This window comes from Phascolarctos cinereus, unplaced genomic scaffold, assembly GCF_003287225.1.
Source record: "Phascolarctos cinereus isolate Bilbo 61053 unplaced genomic scaffold, phaCin_HiC Scaffold_4;HRSCAF=312, whole genome shotgun sequence".
Taxonomy (NCBI): domain Eukaryota; kingdom Metazoa; phylum Chordata; class Mammalia; order Diprotodontia; family Phascolarctidae; genus Phascolarctos; species Phascolarctos cinereus.
Genome location: NW_027555847.1, coordinates 279,778,251 through 279,798,209, shown reverse-complemented (window position 1 = coordinate 279,798,209; position 19,959 = coordinate 279,778,251). Strand labels below are relative to the sequence as shown.

General features: G+C 36.1%; 1 protein-coding gene across 8 annotated transcripts in view; it reads left to right on the top strand.

The window, feature by feature from the left end:
• Nucleotides 1-19,959, top strand: part of PJA2 (praja ring finger ubiquitin ligase 2) — a 119,501-nt gene that overhangs the window by 33,123 nt on the left and 66,419 nt on the right. For 3 of the 8 annotated variants that reach the window (XM_020968832.2, XM_078153091.1, XM_078153092.1), the window contains exon 3: nt 9,417-9,516. The exons of 2 other annotated variants lie outside the window; for them this stretch is intronic. The gene's annotated coding sequence lies outside the window, so the exon portion shown is untranslated. Of the gene's footprint in view, nt 1-7,912; nt 7,961-9,416; nt 9,517-18,160; nt 18,262-19,959 lie in introns of all 8 variants that reach the window. 3 more of the 8 variants (XM_078153095.1, XM_078153093.1, XM_078153094.1) reach the window with 3 other exon arrangements.

The following is a 19,959-nucleotide window of genomic DNA, read 5'->3' as shown; positions in this document are numbered from 1 at the left end:
AAAGATAGAAGGAAAATCTTTGAGTCTGGAACTCACAGGACTGACTTTTTACTGTTAGTCCAGTAAGCCCGAATTAGGACTATCCAGTTTTCTGCCTTTCAACTTTATTCTACCCTTGTGCTCTCTAATCTGAAAAACAGCTTTTTATACCTTTCTCTGAATTTTAACCCACTAAACCAGGGTATTGTACTCCACCATCAAGTCCAGTATTCCTGGTCATTTTTATCCTATTTGACTATTGATTCAGTTTCAGCAGAGTGCATGTAATTAAAATATTTCCCAGCACCAGCCAGAAGAAATATCTATAATACCAGGTACCTCTCCTGTTTTGAATGAATGTTATATCACCACCTTTTCCTGTCACCTCTTTGGGCTCAGTACTTTCAGTTTTCTCAAAAACCATCCTCTTCCCCTCTATGAAACCTTACATCTGTCTTCTCACCTCTTCTTCTCCATACTCTGAAAAAAGAACGAGAACTGAAGTAGTTGGTACTTCAGAAGGTCCACATTTGGAAGTATGAAAACAGTAAACCCAGCCACAGGTGTGGGGCTCAAACTTTTCTTGATGCTAGGTATATAGATGGAAAGCTGAAGTTTGCCCAGGGGTACAGGGCTCAATCACCTCCCTCTTCGCCATAGGGTGAAGTGAAAAGCCAGAAAACCAAGCAGTTCCCTGTATCCTGTCAAATTTTCCTTCCAGTAGAGTGAAAAGTAGCAAAATATCCCTGGGGAGCACTGCTCAAAGACTCCTTTCAGTTGTAGGTGTAATGATCAAAACAGGTGGCTTAAAATCTTTCCTTTTGACTGTAGGGAGTAAGTTGTCACTGTTCACAGTGTGGAAAGAACAGGTCACAGAGATTTGGCAACAAAATGGTGATGTCACCAGTGGGAGGGGCTATTTGGACGGTGGAGGAGGCATGACAATAACCTCACTGAATGGGTAGGGCCTGGGTTGGGGCCAGTCACATCATAGTGTGGGTGGGATTTGAGGTTAATAGATGGTTATAGAAGGGGCTTTAACATTTTGAAGGGTAGTAAGTATAGTTTCTTACTACTGGCAGATTTAAATATAACTAAAAGCAGCATAAGCTAAGTGGAACAGGTTGTACTGAAAGGGAGAGTAATATGTCTGTCTGCTTTGCCTTCTGGTGTATGTTTGGTATCTGTAGCATTTTCTCCACCTGAGAAGTCAAACACTTGTAAACTTAATCAGCTTTCATTAGTATGTTTTCATTTCTGAGTGTTGGTAGTTTATTTCGTACTTTGGTGCAATAGGTCTTAACATAAGATGATAGATGTTAAGGTAATTAAATTCAGCTTCATTGTTTTGTTCAGTTGTTTTTCAATCGTGTCCAACTCTTCGTGACCCTATTTGGGATTTTCTGGGCAAAATACTGAAGTAGTTTGCCTTTTCCTTTATCAGTCTCATTTTACAGGGAACCTGAGGCAAACAGGGTTAAGTGACTTGCCTAGGATCACACAGGTAGTGCTTAATCTGAGGCCATGTTTGAATTCAAGAAAATGAGTATTCCAGACTTCAGGACCAGTATTATATCTACTGCGAAACCTAGCTGCCCTTCATGGCTTTACAGATAAGGAAACTGAGGCTCACAGAAGTTAAATGATTTGCCCAAGCTACACAGGTGGTAAATAACAGAGCCAGGATTCAAACCCAGGTCTTCTGATTCCACTACTGGCATAAATCATATTGCCAGTCATCACCTGCTCTATGGTAAGAAAATTGTCCTCTTGCCAGTTCAGGATCAGAGTGATGTCACCACAATTATTATTAGATGCTCCACCCATTTGAAAAGATAATCTACCCTGCATATCTGGACCAGTACTACAATACTAAACAATATGGTTTATAGCCAATGAACAGATGTGAGAAAAGATTTTAACTAGCTGTCCAAAGAAGGTACTCTCCCTTGAGCTTTGGAGTATTTATTATGTTTGCTTTAGCAAGTGAATGTAGAAAGATAAGAATAATAATTAAAATAAAATATTGATTTGCACAGTTATGAAACGGATGTGATTTGTTGAGAAAAGGACTTGCCTTAGAATGAGTGGACATAAGTTTGAATGTAAGTTCTGCAACTGAGTCCCTCTGTGACATAAGGCAAATCACAACTTTTCTGGTTCTTTTTGAGGAACCATGATTTATGTGGTCCCTCAGTTCCAGGTCCGAATGATATGAACACAGTTTCTCTGAAATTCTATATAAATTCAGAGTCTGGCATGAAATTTGTATTCAAAAGTTTCTGTATTTACTTATAGCATGTAGTTTTATTCTCTGCAAATAACCAGAATTAGTTAGCACATCTTTTTTTGTGTGATTATAAAATCATTTCACCAAAGGGAAATGTAAATCAGATGACCATTGAAACCTGTTATTTATTCATAAAGGGGGTTTAGAACTAGTTAAATGGTTTCAGGGACTTAGAAGAAAGTTATTATTAGGTAAAACTAAATATGGCCTTTTCTATTTCTGCCTCCTTCATCTCTTTCCTTTTCCTCCAAAAGATTGGATCTCAATATATTCATTCACTGCTTAAGATTTTCATTTCTAGAAAAGATCCTTAAATAATAGTATTGATTTTCAGTAATAAATCCAAATGGTTCTGGATACAAACTTTCATTTTAATAATCACTGAAGTAATGCCAGCTTGTTTCTTTAATCTTTTCTTGATGGGTAAAATTTAATGATTGTTCTCTATATCTTCAATTAAATTTAACTTGTAAAAGAGCAGTGCTTTTATCTTTGTTAGTGATCAAAGATCAAAATTAATGATAATTGATTTTATTATTGCCAGTATGAATATCTCTACTGCTTTCCATGCTGGCAATAGCCATTCTTGGTAAAGTACAAAGTAAAACAATTTGCCAAGGAGTATTGAAAGTCTTTGGAGTTTTAATAGCTTTGAATATGTCATTCTTCCAACAAGTATTTATTAAGTGCTTACTATGGTGCCAGTTACCTGGGTGAAGCACTAGGTATACAATATAAGATTACCTTCATATATTTAATTAAAGGTAATAAGTTATTTTAACATGTATTGGGGTTGTCAAGCTGGGGGGGAGGGGCAGGGAAACAATCAACAGATACTAAAAAAAACTTTGGTTTTCATGAAACTTTATACAAACTTATTGACTATTTTTAGGGACTAGAAAATTTTTCTAGGCTTCTGGCTTTCCAACAACTTTCCCATAGCTCTCCAGTTGCCTATACACTGTTTTGGTCCTTCATTTCTTATTACCATATCCATCCTGGAAAGGACAGAAAAGTCTTTTTGGCTGCTTTGTAAAGAGGTAAAATGGCTGAAACAAACATTTTTAAAGTACCTATGGATGTCAAATATGCTAATCTCTCAATTTCAGATTATATAATGTGTAGAAAGAATTCATTAGGCAGAAAATAAATAAGTCAAGGCATAAAATACCAGTGATTATATTTTTGATGGATAAAAAGTGGCCAGAAACCATCCATTAGTTATAATTTTTAATGCAAAAGCAATAGTAAATTCAGTTTTAAAAAAGACTTCTTTGTGAATGAAAATAAGCTTTCAAAATTAATACTTTTTTGGACATAGTCACTTCAGAATGAACATTGCACCTCTCTCCAATGCCTTCAGATTTTTTTTGAAGTTACTAATAGAATGCATGTGATTGGCCACATCTTTTCATTTTTGTAGTTTACTATCTGTTAACAATAAGGGACTGATGTATATTTTAACCTTGGGAATTTGGAAAGAATTTATATTTGTATTTGATCTGAGTTTTGTTGCCTTAATAATAACAATAGCAAGTGTTTATATAGCTCTTAAGGTTCACAAAGTGCCTTTACAAATATTATCTAATTTAATCCTTACCACAAGCATGGGAGATGGGTGCTATTATTATCTCCATTTTACAAATGATGAAATTGAGGCAAATAGAATTTAATTGGCTTACCCAGGGTCACACAGCTAGGATCTGAAATCAAGTCTTATTGACTCCAGGACCTGTGCCCCATCTACTTTGTCACCTAGTTGTGCCAGTCATATTGTTGTGGTGTAAGAGGTTGAGAGGTTGTGACCCCTCAAAAACCGGAATACAGGATGGGTCGTCTGGAGTGAATTCACAGACTCAAGCATTCTTTAATTCAAGGTGGCAAAGTTTATTGTTACGCTTTTCAGCAGGCGAGGATTCTTAAGGATCCTGCGAGAGACTGAGAATGCAGCTAGGGTTTATATTGAAAAGAGTATGGGAAAGAAATGCCAGGAACACTGATGAGGTAGTCCAAAGGTGCAGGTGTCTTTGGGGGCTATGGATGGGAAAGTACAGGGAGTATACCAGACAGGGAGGGAGATGACAGAGGTATGGATCTTTGGAGTCTGGCAGAAGGAAGAGTCCTTGGGCTGGCCAAGGACAAAACTCCTTGGGCTGGGCAAGGCACCCCTCTCCCTCTGTCTTGATGAGAGAATGTTCTGCAACAAGGGAAAGCTTTCTTACAAGACAGGAACTACTAAGGAATTGGGAGGCTTCCAGAGACATGATCTGAGCAGCCGAGCTCTGTGTAGCTGTACCAGGGATAGAGATAAGGGTCGTGCTGAGGCCCATGCATGAATAACTGCTAGGCACAGTGTCCTTGGGCTGGGGAGAAACTGTCAGGGATAGTGTTTCTGAGGCTAGGGAGAAATTGGGGTACAAGTACAAGCACAAGCACCCAAACACAAGCACCAAAATACCCCATCAATATTATTTTGAATCCATTTATTTGATTCTGCCTCACTTTGTCATCACATATTTCTCTGAATTATTCACGTTTATTGTCTCTTGACAGAATTATAACCAGTATGAGGAGACGATGATTGTTCTCCAAATACTGACACCTAGGGAGTGGAGTTCTTTCCCCTCAAATCAATTAATCAGTAAACATTTATTAAGTACCTACTTTGTGCCAGGCTCTCTGCTAGGAGGTGGAGCAGAATTTCTACCAGAAAATAACTTACATTCAAATGGGGGAAACAACAAGAATATATAAGCATATACAGAATAAATGTAAAGTGAATGAAATGCAGGGTAACTTGAGAGAGAGAGGACTTTTAGCAGGGGGTCAAGAAGAACTTCACTTAAGTTGCTTTTGAGCTGTGTCTTGAAGAAAAGTATTCTATGAGGCTATGGTGAGAAGAGGAGGGAGTGTATTTCAGGCATGAGGGACAGCTAGAACAGAGGCAGGGAAGCAGGAAATGAAGCATCATGTGTGAGGAACAGGGAGAAAGTCAATTTGAATCACGAGGGTAAAAGGAGGAATAATGTACACTGAGGCTGTAAAGATAGGTTGGGGCAGAGTGATGAAGGGCTTTTAAAGTCCTCTCCAATAGCCAGCCACCTAAAGAGGCCTGTATCCTCACCAAACTGGGCTGCCCTTGTGGCCATTGAACCCCTTGCCCAGTATGCCTCCTCTTCTTACCAGATTGCAGTAGACTGGTCTCTATACCTCCTACCCCTTCTGTCAGTTTGCTTATCTATTAAATGAAAATAAAACTTTTCATCTTACAAAGTAATGCTAGCCAACATGGAAAATGGATAAAGCACTAGCTGAGTCACAAAAATCTGAGTTTCAAGTCTGACACATACTGGCTGTGTGTGATCCTGGTCATTTTACTTACCTTACCTTACCTTCTCAGAACCCCTAGAAGCTGTCTAAAATTATACATTGTGGAGAAGGTGGCCATCAGCATTAGTAGGGAAAGTTCCTCAGCAAGAAGACCCAATACCAATGAGGTATACTTTCTCACACACACACACACACACACACACACACACACACACACACATTATAAAATATGCTATTCCCTAACTGACTCTGTACCCCATTCCACAGGAGATTGTTAAACTTTTTCTTTTCTTCTGAAGCCTCCCACAACAACCCCATCTCCATTCTTTGAAAAAAGGAGAGCATTGCTGCACCACTTTACTGAAAAACAGAGACCATTCACCATGATCTCCCTCTCCACCCTTTCTCTATACCTGAAACTCACTTTTCTCCTCTCTTCCTTTTTTCCCTTGAATACTGGGTTATTGGGTTCCATTGTTTCTGATTCTCATTTGTCTAATCTGTTTAATTGATCTACTCACCTCTCAATTCTTTAACCAATACCAGTTGATTTTGAAGATTACTGCTTTAAAATATAGTTTGAGATCTAGAAGTTCCATTTCTTCTTTATCCTTACATCTTTTCATCATTTCTCTTCATATTCTAGATCTTTTTTTTCCAAGTGAATTTCATTATTTTATCAAGTTTTATAGATGTGATTGGTCATGTGATTGGTCTGGTATTAAAGGTTTAAATTAAATTTGGTAGCATTGTCATTTTTATTATATTGGCATGACACAGACATGAGCACTGAATATTCTTCCAGCTATTTATTTCTTTATTTCTTTAAGAAGCATTTTGTATTTGAATCTAAACAAGTCCTTTGTATTCTTTGGTAGGTCAATCCCCACATACTGAGATTTCACTTTTTATTATTCCTTCTCGATTTTTATTATTATGTAGAAATACTATTGATTTTTGAGGGAATATTTTTGTAGCCTGAAATTTTACTGAAGTTAATAATTACATCAATTAGTATCTTTGCCGATTCCCTGTGATTTTCCAAGTCTACTATCATATCATCAGCACATAGGAATGTTTTTATCTCCTCTTTATCTGTATTTATGCCTGTAATTTCTTTCTCTTGTCTCATTGCTATTGCTAGCATTTCCAGAACTATATCAAATAATAGTGAAAGAGTGTGTATTCGTGATTTACTTCCATATTTATTGGAAAAAGTTCTAGTTAGTGTATTGCATAAAATGCTTGCTTTTGGTTTTAGACGAGTTTTTTTCAATAATATTAGAAAAATCCAGGGCAGTTAGGTGGCACAGTGGATAGAGCACCGGCTCTGGAATCAGGAGGACTCGAGTTCAAATCTGGCCTCAGACACTTGATACTTACGAGCTATGTGACCCTGGGCAAGTCACTTAACCCCAACTGCCTTGCCAAAAAATAACAACAATAATAATAATAATATTAGAAGAATCAAATGAAGAAATCAAAGCCATCTATAGTAATGTGAAGAAGTGCTCTAAATCACTTTTGATTAGAGAAATACAAATTAAAACAACTCTGAGGTACCACCTCACACCTGTCAGATTGGCTAATATGACAAAAAAGGAAAATGATAAATATTGGAGAGGATGTGGGAAAATTGAGACACTAATGCATTGTTGGTGCAATTGTGAACTGATCCAACCATTCTGGAGAGCAATTTGAAACTATACCCAAAGGGCAACCAAATTGTGCATACCCTTGGATTCATTAATACCACTACTGGATCTGTATCCCAAAGAGATCATAAAACAGGGAAAAGGACCTATATTTACAAAAATACAAAAATCTTTTTGTGGTGGCAAAAAATTGGAAATTAATTGAAGACACATCAGTTGGGGAAAGGCTGAACAAGTTGTGGTATATGAATGCAGTGGAGTACTATTGTGTAATAAGAAATGATGAGCAGACAGATTTCAGAAAAACCTGGAAAGACATGTGTGAACTGATGCAAAATGAAATGAGCCAAATCAGGAAGACATTGTACATAGTATTAGTCACATTGCATGATGATGACTTATGAATGACTTACCTCTTCTCAGCAATGCAATGATCTGAGACAGTTATGAAGGACTCATAATGTAAAATGCTATCCACATCCAGAGAAAGAACTAATGTAGTGTGAATGCAGATTAAAGCATACTATTTACATTTTCTTTATTTTTTTTCATATTTTTTCTTTTGATCTGTTTCTTCTTTCACAACTGTGACTAATATGGGAATATGATTTACATGACTGCACATATATAACCTATACCAAATTGCTTACCATTTTAGGAAGAGGGAAGAGAGGGAGAAAATTTTGGAATGCAAAATCTTGTAAAAGTGAGTGCTAAAAATTGTCTTTATAATTAGAAAAAATAAAATACTGTTTTTTAAGAAGTACTTCTATACCTATAATTTATAAAGCAGTTTTTTGTGTGTGTTTTTGTTTTTTGTTTTTTTACTTTGCCAAAGGCTTTTTTTTTTGCATTTTTTTAAGATGATCATGTGGTTTAGGGTATTTGGGTTTTTATTATGATTAATTATGTGGATTTTTTCCCTAATGTTGAACCATCTTTTTATAATTGGGATAAATCCAATTTGGATTTAATTTCTTAAATAAAGCATGGTAATTTTTTCCCACCAAATTTTGTTTAAAATTTTTGAATTGGTATTCATTAATATTCATCAATAATTTTCCTTCTCTCATTTATCCTTTCCTGTTTTAAGTATAAGGACTATATTTATCTCAAAAAAATTATTCTGGTCTCAGTTTATGAGAATAATTTGTGTAGTATGGGTACAGATTGTTCTTTACAAATTTGGTAAAATTTTCCTGTGAATCCATCAGGACCAGGAGATTTTTCCTTTGGTAGTGCTTTTATAATTAGTTCTATTTCTTTTTATGAAATTGGGTTATTTAAGATCTCTGACAGTTTGGGTATTTTATATTTCTGTAGGTATTCCCTTGTTTCTTTTGTGTTCTCATTTTGTTAGCATATTCTTTTTTGTTGTGACTTTACATTGCTCATATTTTTTTTTTTGGTCTGTTTCTTCTTTCACAACTGTGACTAATATGGGAATATGTTTTACATGATTGCATATATATAACCTGTATCTAATTGCTTACCATTTTAGGAAGAGGGGAGGGGAGGGAGAGAGGGAGAAAATTTTGGAATGCAAAATCTTGTAATTCCCCAGGATTTTCTAAGTAATCAAATGAACAGTAAATAGATAGTTTTATCTCCTCTTAATCTATCTTTATGGCTTTAACTTCTTTCTCTTTTCTTGGCATCTTTTGTAAAATTGGCCACTCCTTCTTTCATATCCCCAGCAAAATCCCTTTATTCCCCACTGCCCCAGTCAGACTTTCCCTCGTCAATCATCAGCCACCAACCGCCTCTTCTTAATATTCACCCCATCCTGTTCAGATCCCTGTTGTTGCTCTCGTTTATAAGTCACCAGGTAATTTTCTCTTCTCTCCCAAAAGTTCTGGACCTTGTTTGCTATCTTTTTTCTCCATCCTAATACCTTTGTCTTCTGAAGAGTTTGGTTCTTGTTCCTTTACCTCCTCAACTCAGATGACTTCTATCTCTACTCTGGCATAGTCATGCATTAGAATGATTGTATAGTAAGCCTCTCCTCCTCCCTTCCTCCCCTCCCCCGTCCCATCACACTGAATTTTCTCACAAATGGCAAAAATCCTAATTTTAGTTTTGCTGTGATATAGTAAATTCAAACCAGCTATAGTCAATATTTTGGTATTCAATTGAAGTTTTTTGGATTTGTTGGCTTTCAGCAGAGGAAGCTGGTGATGTAGTGGATAGAGTGCAGGGCCTGCAGACAGGAAGACCTGAGTTCCAACCAGACTTTGACACTTATTAGCTGTCTGACCCTGGGTAAGTCACTTAATCTTTGTTTGCCTTAGATTCTCAACTCTAAAATGGGGATAATCATAGCACTTACTTCACAGGGATGTTGTGAAGATAATATTTATACAAATACTTATTACTGTGCCTGGCACATAGTAGGCAGTGTATAAATGCTTATTTCCTTCTCCTTTTCAAGGTTTTTTTTTTTAAATGCATACCCAATTCACTGACCTGCTCTTTTTCATTTTGATTAATTAAAGTGTTTAGAGATTTTTTTCCCTACCCTATGGACTGCTTTGTCCCCAAAATTTTTTATGCTCTCTGATTTTTGTCATCTGTGATGAAACTATTAGTTCTGTGATTAGTTCTTGGTCCTACCCTTTCCTAAGGATTAAATTATTTAATCTCCAATGAATTTTTAATCTATCATTCAATAGATCTTTGCTTTTTAAAAATAATATTTTATTTCTCCCAATTACATGTAAAAACAATTTTTTTAATTTGTTTTCAAAAATTGGAGTTCTAAATTGTCACCCTTACTCCCTTCCTCCTCCCTTCCCTGAGATACTAAACAGTCATACAAAACATTTAGTAGTTCTTTTGAAGCTGATAGAGTTAAGTTCTCTAGGATTTGATCTGTGGTCCAAGCAGCAGAAAAACTGCTAAGAAGATAGGGGTTGGGAGTAGGGCAAGTAAAGGGAACTTATGCAGTGTCGTCTTCTGGTGGTATTTAAGGTCAAGTTGTATAAGTGTGATCCTGTCTTTCAGTGTTTCTCATGATTCTTGTGTTTGTATTTCAAACTTTCTACCCAGTTTTGGCCTTTTTTTCCCTTGTGTGACTAAGCTTTATACGGTAAATTATTCTTGGTTGTAAATCTCTTTTGCCTTTACAATATTGTATTTCAGGTTTTCTCATTTTTTTAGATGAAGCTGCTAGGGCTTGTGCAGACCTAATGTAGTTCTTTGGTTCTTTGAACTGCTTCTTTCTGGATGCTTGCAGTATTTTTTTTTTCTTTGACATTGGACCTCTGGATTTTGGCTGTGACATTCCTAGGACTTTTCCTTTTGGATTTTTGTTCAGGAGGCTATCTGTGGATTCATTTTATTTGCTCTCTGATTGATCTGGTTCTAACTGATCTGGGCACTTTTCATTTATTGTTTCTTGAAATAGTGTCCAGCTTTTTTTTATTATTAATATTTTGTTCCTCCCCCCCAATTACATGTAAAAACAAATTTTAACATTAAGATTTTTTTTAGTTCCATATTCTATCCCTCCCTCCCCCCGAGACAATAAGCAAGCTGATACAAGTTATATGTGTAGAATCATGTAAAACATTTACATATTAGTCATTTTGTGCAAAACTCTCACAAGAAAGAAAAAGAAAAGAAGGAAGGAAGGAAGGAAGGAAAGAAGAGAGTGAAAAAATAGTATGCTTCAGTCTGTATTCAGACTCTATCAGTTCTTTCTCTAGATAGAGGTGGATAGCATTTTTCATTATAAATCTTTTGGAATTGTCTTCAGTCATTGTGTTGCTGAGAATAGCTCAGTCATTCACAGTTGATCACCCTACAGTATTGCTGTTAATGTATACAATGTTTTCTTAGTTCTGCTCACTTTACTCTGCATCAGTTCATGTAAATCTTTCCAAGTTTCTCTGAAATTATCTTGCTTGTCATTTCTTATAACACAATAATATTCCATTAAAATTACATACCACAACTTGTTAAGCCATTCTCCAATTGATGGGCATCCCCTCGAGTCTTAATTCTTAGCCACCACAAACAGAGCTTATGCAAGTCCTTTGAACTGACTTTGCCTCAGTTTCTTCATATGTAAGATGAATGATCTCTATAGAGCATTCCAGTTCTAGAAATCTATGATCCTAAGAATAGCTCTTCGTGTTCCACTTGAGTCTTGTATTTGAAAGTCAGATTTTCTATTCAGCTCTGGTCTTTTCATCAGGAATGCTTGAAAGTCCTCTATTTTACTGAATGACCATTTTTCCCCCTGAAGGATTATACTCAGTTTTGCTGGGTAGGTGATTCTTGGTTGTAATCCTATCTCCTTTGCCCTCCAGAATATTATATTCCATGCCCTGTGTTCTTTTAATGTAGAAGCTGCTAAATCTTGTGTTATCCTGATTGTGTTTCCACAATACTTGAATTGTTTCTTTCTGGGTGCTTGCAATCTTTTCTCCTTGACCTGGGAACTCTGGAATTTGGCTACAATATTCCTAGGAGTTTTCCTTTGCGGATTTCTTTCAGAAGGAGATCTGTGGATTCTTTCAATTTCTATTTTGCCCTCTGTTTCTAAAATATCAGGGCAGTTTTCCTTGATAATTTCTTTCTAGGCTCTTTTTTTGATCATGGCTTTCAGATAGTCCAATAATTTTTAAATTCTCTCTCTTTGGATCTATTTTCCAGGTCAGTTATTTTTCCAGTGAGATATTTCACATAGTTTTCTGATTTTTCATTCTTTTGGATTTGTTTTACAGTATCTCGATTTCTCATAAAGTCACTATCTTCTAATTGCTCTATTCTAATTTTTAATAAAGTATTTTCTTCAGTAATCTTTTGGACTTCCTTTTGCATTTGGCCAATTTTGCTTTTTAAGGCATTCTCCTCATTGGCTTTTTGGACCTCTTTTGCCATTTGGTTTAGGCTTTTTTTAAGGTGTTATTTTCTTCAGTATTTTTTGGGTCTCCTTTAGCAAGCTGTTGACTTGTTTTTCATGATTTTCTTGCATCACTTTCATTTCTCTTCCCAGTTTTTCCTCTGCTTCTCTTACTTGCTTCTCAAAATCCCTTTTGAGCTCTTCCAAGGCCTAGAACTGATTCATATTTTTCTTGGAGGCTTTGGATGTAGGAGCTTTGACTTTGTTGTCTTCTTCTGGTTATATGTTTTGATCTTCTTTGTCACCAAAGTAAGATAATATAGTCTGACTCTTTTTGCGATGTTTGCGTGATCCCAGCCAACTTTACTTGAGTTTTAAGCTCTTTGTTAAGGTAAGAGTCTGCTTCCAATGTGGAGAATGTACTATCCCAAGCTTCAGGGGTTTGTACAGCTGTTTTCAGAGATACTTGTAGGGACCTGTAAATTTTTAGTTCTTCCAAGGTGGTATGATAAGGGTCAAGGTGTTTGCTGTTTTCCTGGCCTGTGCTGTGGTCTATGAGTGACTGACCACAAGCAGTCTTTTCGGTATTGGAACTGTGAAGAGGGTTTCCTCTGCACCGCTACTACAAGCTCCACCTACCCAGCACTCCTCCTCACCCTAGCACCGCCACCCAGAACTGTGACCCAGATCCAAACATGGGCAAAGCAAGAGAATCCTGCACCAGCAGAGAGATCCCTGCAATCCTCCTCTGATCAGCTACAGGATTCCCCCTTAGTCAGTGGGCTGGAAGCTCAGGAGGCAGCCGCCTCCCCGGGACTGATTTCCTCAGGGAATGGAGCTGAGACCCCACGCTCCTCTCTCACCACTGCAGAAACAGACTTTTGCCATTGACCGTCTGAGTTGTCTTTGGCATTCATGAGTTGAGAAGTCTGAAAGCCACCACAGCTGCCCGTAATTCAGTCCTCTGAGGCCTGCTCCAGGTTCGCTGTGGCCCACTGGCCCATATCACACTGCATTCCTCTCCCCACCCAGTGCAATATACCTTTCTGATCAACAATCCAGGTTGTCTTGGGCTGGAAATTTGTTTTACTGTGTCTTTTTGTGGGTTCTGCTGCTTTAGAATTTGTTTAGAGCCATTTTTTTATGGGTATTTTGAGGGGTTTGAAAGCAAGTCACTGCTTTCACTCTGCCATCTTGGCTCTGCAGCCCCCCCCCCAACCAGTGTCCAGCTTTTTAAAAAGAATGGTTTTCAGGGAATCCAATGATTCTTAAATTATCTTTGCTCCTTGCTCATCTCATCCTAGGTCCTCTGGGTTCTTAGAGCTGTCTTCTACCTATAAGGTTAGGTCCACTTGGATCTTTGAGGGTCAGACCTCTGAATCTTCAGGGCCCTTTTGGAAGTTCCAAATTGAGTGTTAGGGATCTCAGAGGTCTTAAGTTGGGGCTTTGCAGTGCCGAGGTAGAAGAAATCACCAAGATAATTTCTTACTAGATTTTTTTCATCATTATTCAGTCAAGTAGAGTCTTCAAGATTTGTCTGGATTAAATGTGTGGGAGCCAGGCAGTCTTCCTCCTATTCAGGGTGCCACCTTGGAAGGAAAAAAAAAAGCTGTAGTAATAAAATAGTCCAGAGTAATTAGAGAAATATTAATTATTCATTGGAAGGCTGAAAGTGCTTCCTTAATTAGTTTACCCATTCAGTGATATACCAGACTACTAAAGGGTAACAAAATTCATCTGAAGGAATAAAAGATAAAGAATTTCAAGCTAGATAATGAAAAAAAAATGTGGCGGGGGGGATGGTGGGAAGGCCTAGCAGTAGTAATTCTGAAGCTACAAAAAAATAATCATCAAAAATGATTTGGTACTGCTTAAAAACTGGAGAGACTGATTAGTGGAACAGATTAGACACAATGTATAGAAGCAAAAAAGACATAGTGCTTTTTAAACCCAAAGACCCTGGCTCCTGGAATAAGGACTCTCTGACAAAATCTGCTGGGAAAATTGAAAAGCTGTCTAGCAGAAAATAGGTTTACAACTGACCTCATATTATATACCAAAATGAGCTTCACATGAACACATGACTTAGATCTAATAAGTCACTCACAAAGAAATTACAGAAGCAAGAAGGAAATTACCTTTCAGATTTGTGGATAATCACAGAAGATAAAATGGATAGTTTTAAATTCCATAAAATTAAAAAGTTGTTGCATGTCAAAAGCCAATGCAATTAAAATTAGAAAAGAATCCATTAACTTAGAAAAAAACTTTATGAAAAGTTTTTCTGGTAAAGGTTTCATATCTAAGATACATAAGAAACTGATTCAAATTTATAAAAAGTGCTATTAATCAGTTGACAAATAGTCAAAGTATATGAAGAGATAGTTTTCAAGGGAAGAATTTTAAGTTATTAGCAGTCTTATTAAGGTGGCCTAAATCACTAATAATTAGAGCAATGCTAATCAAAGTAACCCTGAGTTGTTCCACCTCATACCCACTGGATTAACAAAGTTGACCTAAAAGGAAAATGACATGTTGGACAGGGCTTTAAGATTTTATCTCCTTGACCTATTTTCCAAGTCAGTTATTTTTAATATCAGATCTCTTACATTTTTCTTTTGGTTTTTCATCTTTTGATTTTGTTTTCTTCATTGCTTATCTCATGGGGTCATTGATTTCTGCTTGGCCTATTCTAATTTTTAGGTAGTCTAATATGTGAGTAGTGTTTATCACTTTCTTTTCTAAACTGCTTACTCTTTCCATTTCCTCCCTCCAGAGTTTTTTTTAAATTTCGTTTTTAATGTCTTGCTTCATTTCTTCTAAGTATATTGTCCTTGTGAAAATAATTTTTTTTCCTTTGAGTCACTAGCTCAGTGTTTTTTTTAAACTATGTGAACCTCTTTTCTAACAAAATACTGTTTGGTTTTTTTAGCCCAATTGAGTCCAGTTTCTCAGTTTAAGTCAGATTCCTTCCTCTGTTAGTTTGTGTTGTTTCTTTACTAAACACTGAGCTTCATTTAGTGCTACAAATTCATAGGATTTTTTTCTGTAAAATGAAAATTATTCATCACATTCTCCTACCATTCTGGTTCCTACACTAAATGGAATGTCTTCTAAGTGAATGATTGTTTAGTAAATTAGTGTCTATAACATAGAAAAGGAAAAAGTTCTAATTGATCTGGTCACTTTTTATTTATTGTTTTTGAACCTATTATATTGAACCTAAAACTTCTAACTCCCAGGGTGTTTTTCTTCTTTTTTTCATACAGGAAAGCTTTTCTTTTAATTTATTTATTTTTAGTTTTCAGCATTCACTTCCATAAGATTTTGAGTTCTGAATTTTCTCCTCCTCACTCCCTTTCCCCCTCTCCAAGATGGCATTCAGTCTGATATAGGCTATACATGTACAATCATATTAAACATCCTTCCACATTAGTCATGTGTGGGACAGATACCACCTGCCCAAATTAAAAACCAGTCTTGACAAAAGTTTGCAAAAAGGAGTAATCTCTTTATTGACTTTCTCAAGAAAGGGCACCCCCCATGCTGCCTAAGCTGCCCCAGGGGTGTGGGTGCTCTTTGTTTAAGGCAAGATTATATAGACCCTAATGCAGCAGCCTACCCAACCCCCCTTCCCGTTGCCTCATTGGCTGAGCCTCAGGTGTACAATCTATTCGTGTAAAAACTACCTCAGTAACAGAGAGAACAAAGAGGTATAGAAATTATGTTAGCATGTTCCCCTTTTCAGGGCCTCACAGTTTCAGCAGCCTTTTACCCAAGGTCGTATAACTAGCTAGACAGGATGCTCTTATGGCTCAGGAATTTCTGCTAACACTATCTAAGAGTAGGGGAGGGAGAAGGCTAGGGGAGGGGGTCTTGTATTCTGAGGGGTCTTCACTTAGTGTTGGTACCCATGTACCACTCAAAAGCAACAGTACCAGAACCATTAACAAGAACTAATGACCCTTTGAGGAGGCTTCACTTCTGAGAGATCATCTCTCACGGTCATGTTTGTGAAAAAGAATTATTTAGAGTCAATGAGAGAAACCACAAGAAAGAAGAAACAATAACAAAAAAAGAGAAAGAACAAATACTATGCTTTGATCTGCGTTCAGAATCCATGGTTCTTTCTCTGGGTGTGTATAGTATTTTCCATCATGAGGCTTTTAGAGTTCTCTTAGACAGAAAAGCTTTTCTTACCTGTTAATTTTCCATGTTTCCCAAGAATTTGGGGGCATTAATTGGTTGGAGAGTAAGGTGTTATCTGTTTCTTCTGCTTACATGTTAATGCTTTGAAATCTTTGAACACTGTAATTAGTCAATGGAGGGGAGAAAAAGGAAGTTCATGCAGTCTGACTCAACCTGTGACTGACTTTAGCCTGTTTTATTGGAGAAGGGTGCTTGTTTACATTTGTGGCCCTTGCTAAAGTCTTAGAAACCCCGCCATGGCCCAGGAATACATCCCTGGCACAGGTAGCCTAAGGTAAGAAGAGGCCTTTTGGTCAAACAAAGAAACAAAAAATGCCATTGAGTTTGTTCCTGTCTTGAATTTCTTACTCAACTCTTAAGTCTTTAGCAACTTCCAGATTTAAAACATTCTGTAAGCATAGTGAACATGATTTATATTATCTCAGGGCCTTCTCTGTAGCACTTCTTATCAATTAATTTATATTCATGAAGAAAGAATGGCACTCTCAGGTACAAAAATCCTAAATAATGACCATATCCTTATTGAAAGGATTATAGCAGCACTAAAACAGAAATTATGAAATGAATTATAGTACTTAGTGTTTAGCTGGCCCTGCCATAAGTCTACTGTTCTAGATTGCTTATTTCATCCTTTTTTTCTTTGTTGCTTATCTTGAAATTATTCTGTTCCTTTAAATTAATCAGTTAATAGGCACTTATTAAATGTCTACTATTTGCTAGGCCCTGGGGATACAAATAAAAAAGTAGAAGAGTTCCTGCCTTCAAGAAACTTACCTTTTTTAATAGGAGGATATAACCCACTTAAAGACAATTAAGTACAATATATATGCAAAATAAAAATGCACTGTATGGGCAGGGAGCAATACTTGGGGCAATTGGGATTGACTTATTTTGCTTACTTGTATAAAGTAATCATTTGATAGTTTAAATGATACTGTCTTAAATCTGTCAACTATTTTTATTGTGTTGGCATTGACCAACTATGAATAATGAACATTTCTCCGGTGGTTTAGTTGTTCCTTTATTTATGTAAAACATATTTATAAAATTGTTATAAATGTTTTGGTAGACTAACTCCTAGAATTTTATGAATTAATTAGTTATTTTAAATAAGGTTTCTCCTCTTATTTTTGGGGGGGGATTTGTAGTATGTGGAAATATTGATGCTGTTATGAGTTTATTTTGTATGCTACTACATTTATTGGAGCTATTGTCTTGATGAGTTTCTTTTTTGATTTTCTGGGGGTTTCTAAGTAAACCTATGTCACCTGCAATTGGAATAATTGTCTTTTCTATTTGCTGATCTTTATATTGTCTTATATAATATAATTATAGGGCAGACAGGTGGTATGCTGGATAGAGTACTGGGCCTGCAGTCAGGAAGACCTGAGTTCAAATGTGGCCTCAGACACTCACCAGCTGTGTGATCCTAGACAAGTCACTTAACCCTATTGCCTCAGTTTCCTTATCCGTAAAATGAGCTGGAGAAAGAAATGGCAAACCACTCCGGTATCTTTGCCAAGAGAACCCCAAATGGGGTCACAAAGAGTCTGACACAACTGAGATGACTGAACAACAATAATATCATAACACTGTAATATATTATTGTATCATAATGATTCTAGAATTATATGATATACATTTTACCTGTCTGATTAATTAAATATAATTTTTGGAACTTCATAAAATAATGAGTAGGATAGGAATCCTTGTGTTATTTATGTACTTATTAGAAAAGCTTCTAGGGTTTCTCCATAATAAATTAATACTAACTTTTGTTTTAATGTCATATATACACATTATTGTGATCATATTAAAGAAAGATTCATCCATATCTGTACTTTTTAGGGATTTTTTGGTGGGTAGAAGGAAGAAGCCAGGAAATAGAAGATGAGCCTAAGAAAAATCTATAAACACATAAATATTCACATTGAGGAAAGGAATAAAGTGTGAGTACATCAAAAGTCATATGAGGGTCATTGGAAAAATCAAAGGATCACATAAGAATTAAGCTTGTGATTGAGACACTCGATTCTAGAATGCCCTTGAATAGATAGGAGTAAGAAATAGGAGGAATACAAATAGTATACTACACATAGTAGACATTTCTTAAATGTAAAGAGAGCCCATGAAACTTAAGGGTTTAGTAGTCTTTGTATCAATCAGTAGTATTTTAGTGGCCACAACCTTCTTCTTGAAGCAAATTTATCTTTTATAACACCAGTTTTCTTTCAGTGATACCATGTAACTTCAAAAATGGAATACCGCAGTCTCTGAGGAATCAAAAGTTATAGGTCAATCAAAAGGCAGTGAAGAGAATCCTAGCTGGTATGAGAAGGCTACAATATATAACCAATGAATAACTGCACAGAAGAGGTGTCATGAAAGATAAAATGCATTTTCAGAAATATATGACCAAAAAACCAAGTGGGCCAGGAAGCTCCAGGGGAAAAAATAAAAAGTGATTTTGAAAACAAGAGGGATAGATAACCCATGTGTGCCATTGATCATCAAATGATATCAGATGATCTAGATGACATGCACCTAGCATGTTAGGTAGATTCTCTGTGGAAGATTTATAGAACTACATGAAAAGTAGTTGTGAAGGATAAGGTGTCAACGTGTTATGATCTGTGGCCTTAGATAGAGAACCCATGTCTGTGTGATCAAAAATCCATCAAAATATATAATCAGTAATGAATGATAAGCTATCTCAAAATAAATTATTACTGTACTTAAATTTAATGTCCCTATATAGTTTCATTCAGTTTCCAGTTTGATAGGCCTATGAATTAGTGTGCTTGCTTATAGGAGTCAGTTGAACCCATAATTTTGGGGATTCTGGTTTCATTTCATTCTGGGTTCATTCCTTCAAATGCCACCTACCTTCCAAGCTGTCTCTGTATCAAAATTGTGGTATAACATTTAGATTATCCCAAAAAATTGATTGCCCTCCAATTGTGTGCATGATGCAGAGGATTATTTTGCATTAGTTTGTGATCATGGTAAGGTAAATATAAATATAATAACTCTGTTATCTAGTGTAGGAGAGCAGTAGCATAATTAATACAAAATTAATTTCTCTTGGGCCTTGGAATGTTTTTTTGGACAGTTATACATAAATAATGGGATATTTAGATATTCACTCTTTAGCCTCAAGAGAACTTTGTTGAGAATTTAGTCTTTATTAGCTGGCCTCTCAGTTATTACCTAGTTTATGTTATATAAGTATCATATTGTAGTCAAGATGAATTGTCATAAGCTTGCTATATTCATTTTCATGTATTATTTATCTCACCTTTCTGGAATAGAAATGTTTGGTGCCTTTGAGTGGTGTTTTGATTTTGAAGGCCTTATCTTGGTTTGCAAATTTCTTTCTGGTGTATTGTGAGGAAAACTTTCTAAACCTTAAAAAGCTAAATAAATGTAAGCTGCTGTTATTTGGGAAATTAAAGAATTAGGTCAACAACAAATTTTATCATGACATTCTCCTTAATTATCATAAAATTGTGGAAGCAGGATTTTTTAGATTATTAAGAAATTCAGGATCATGAGGTAGCTAATTTTTTGAGCCTATCAAAATTACTTTCTCTGCTTTTTATGTAGTGATGTATCATACATTTTGTTTTAGTAATTTTGCCCAAAAA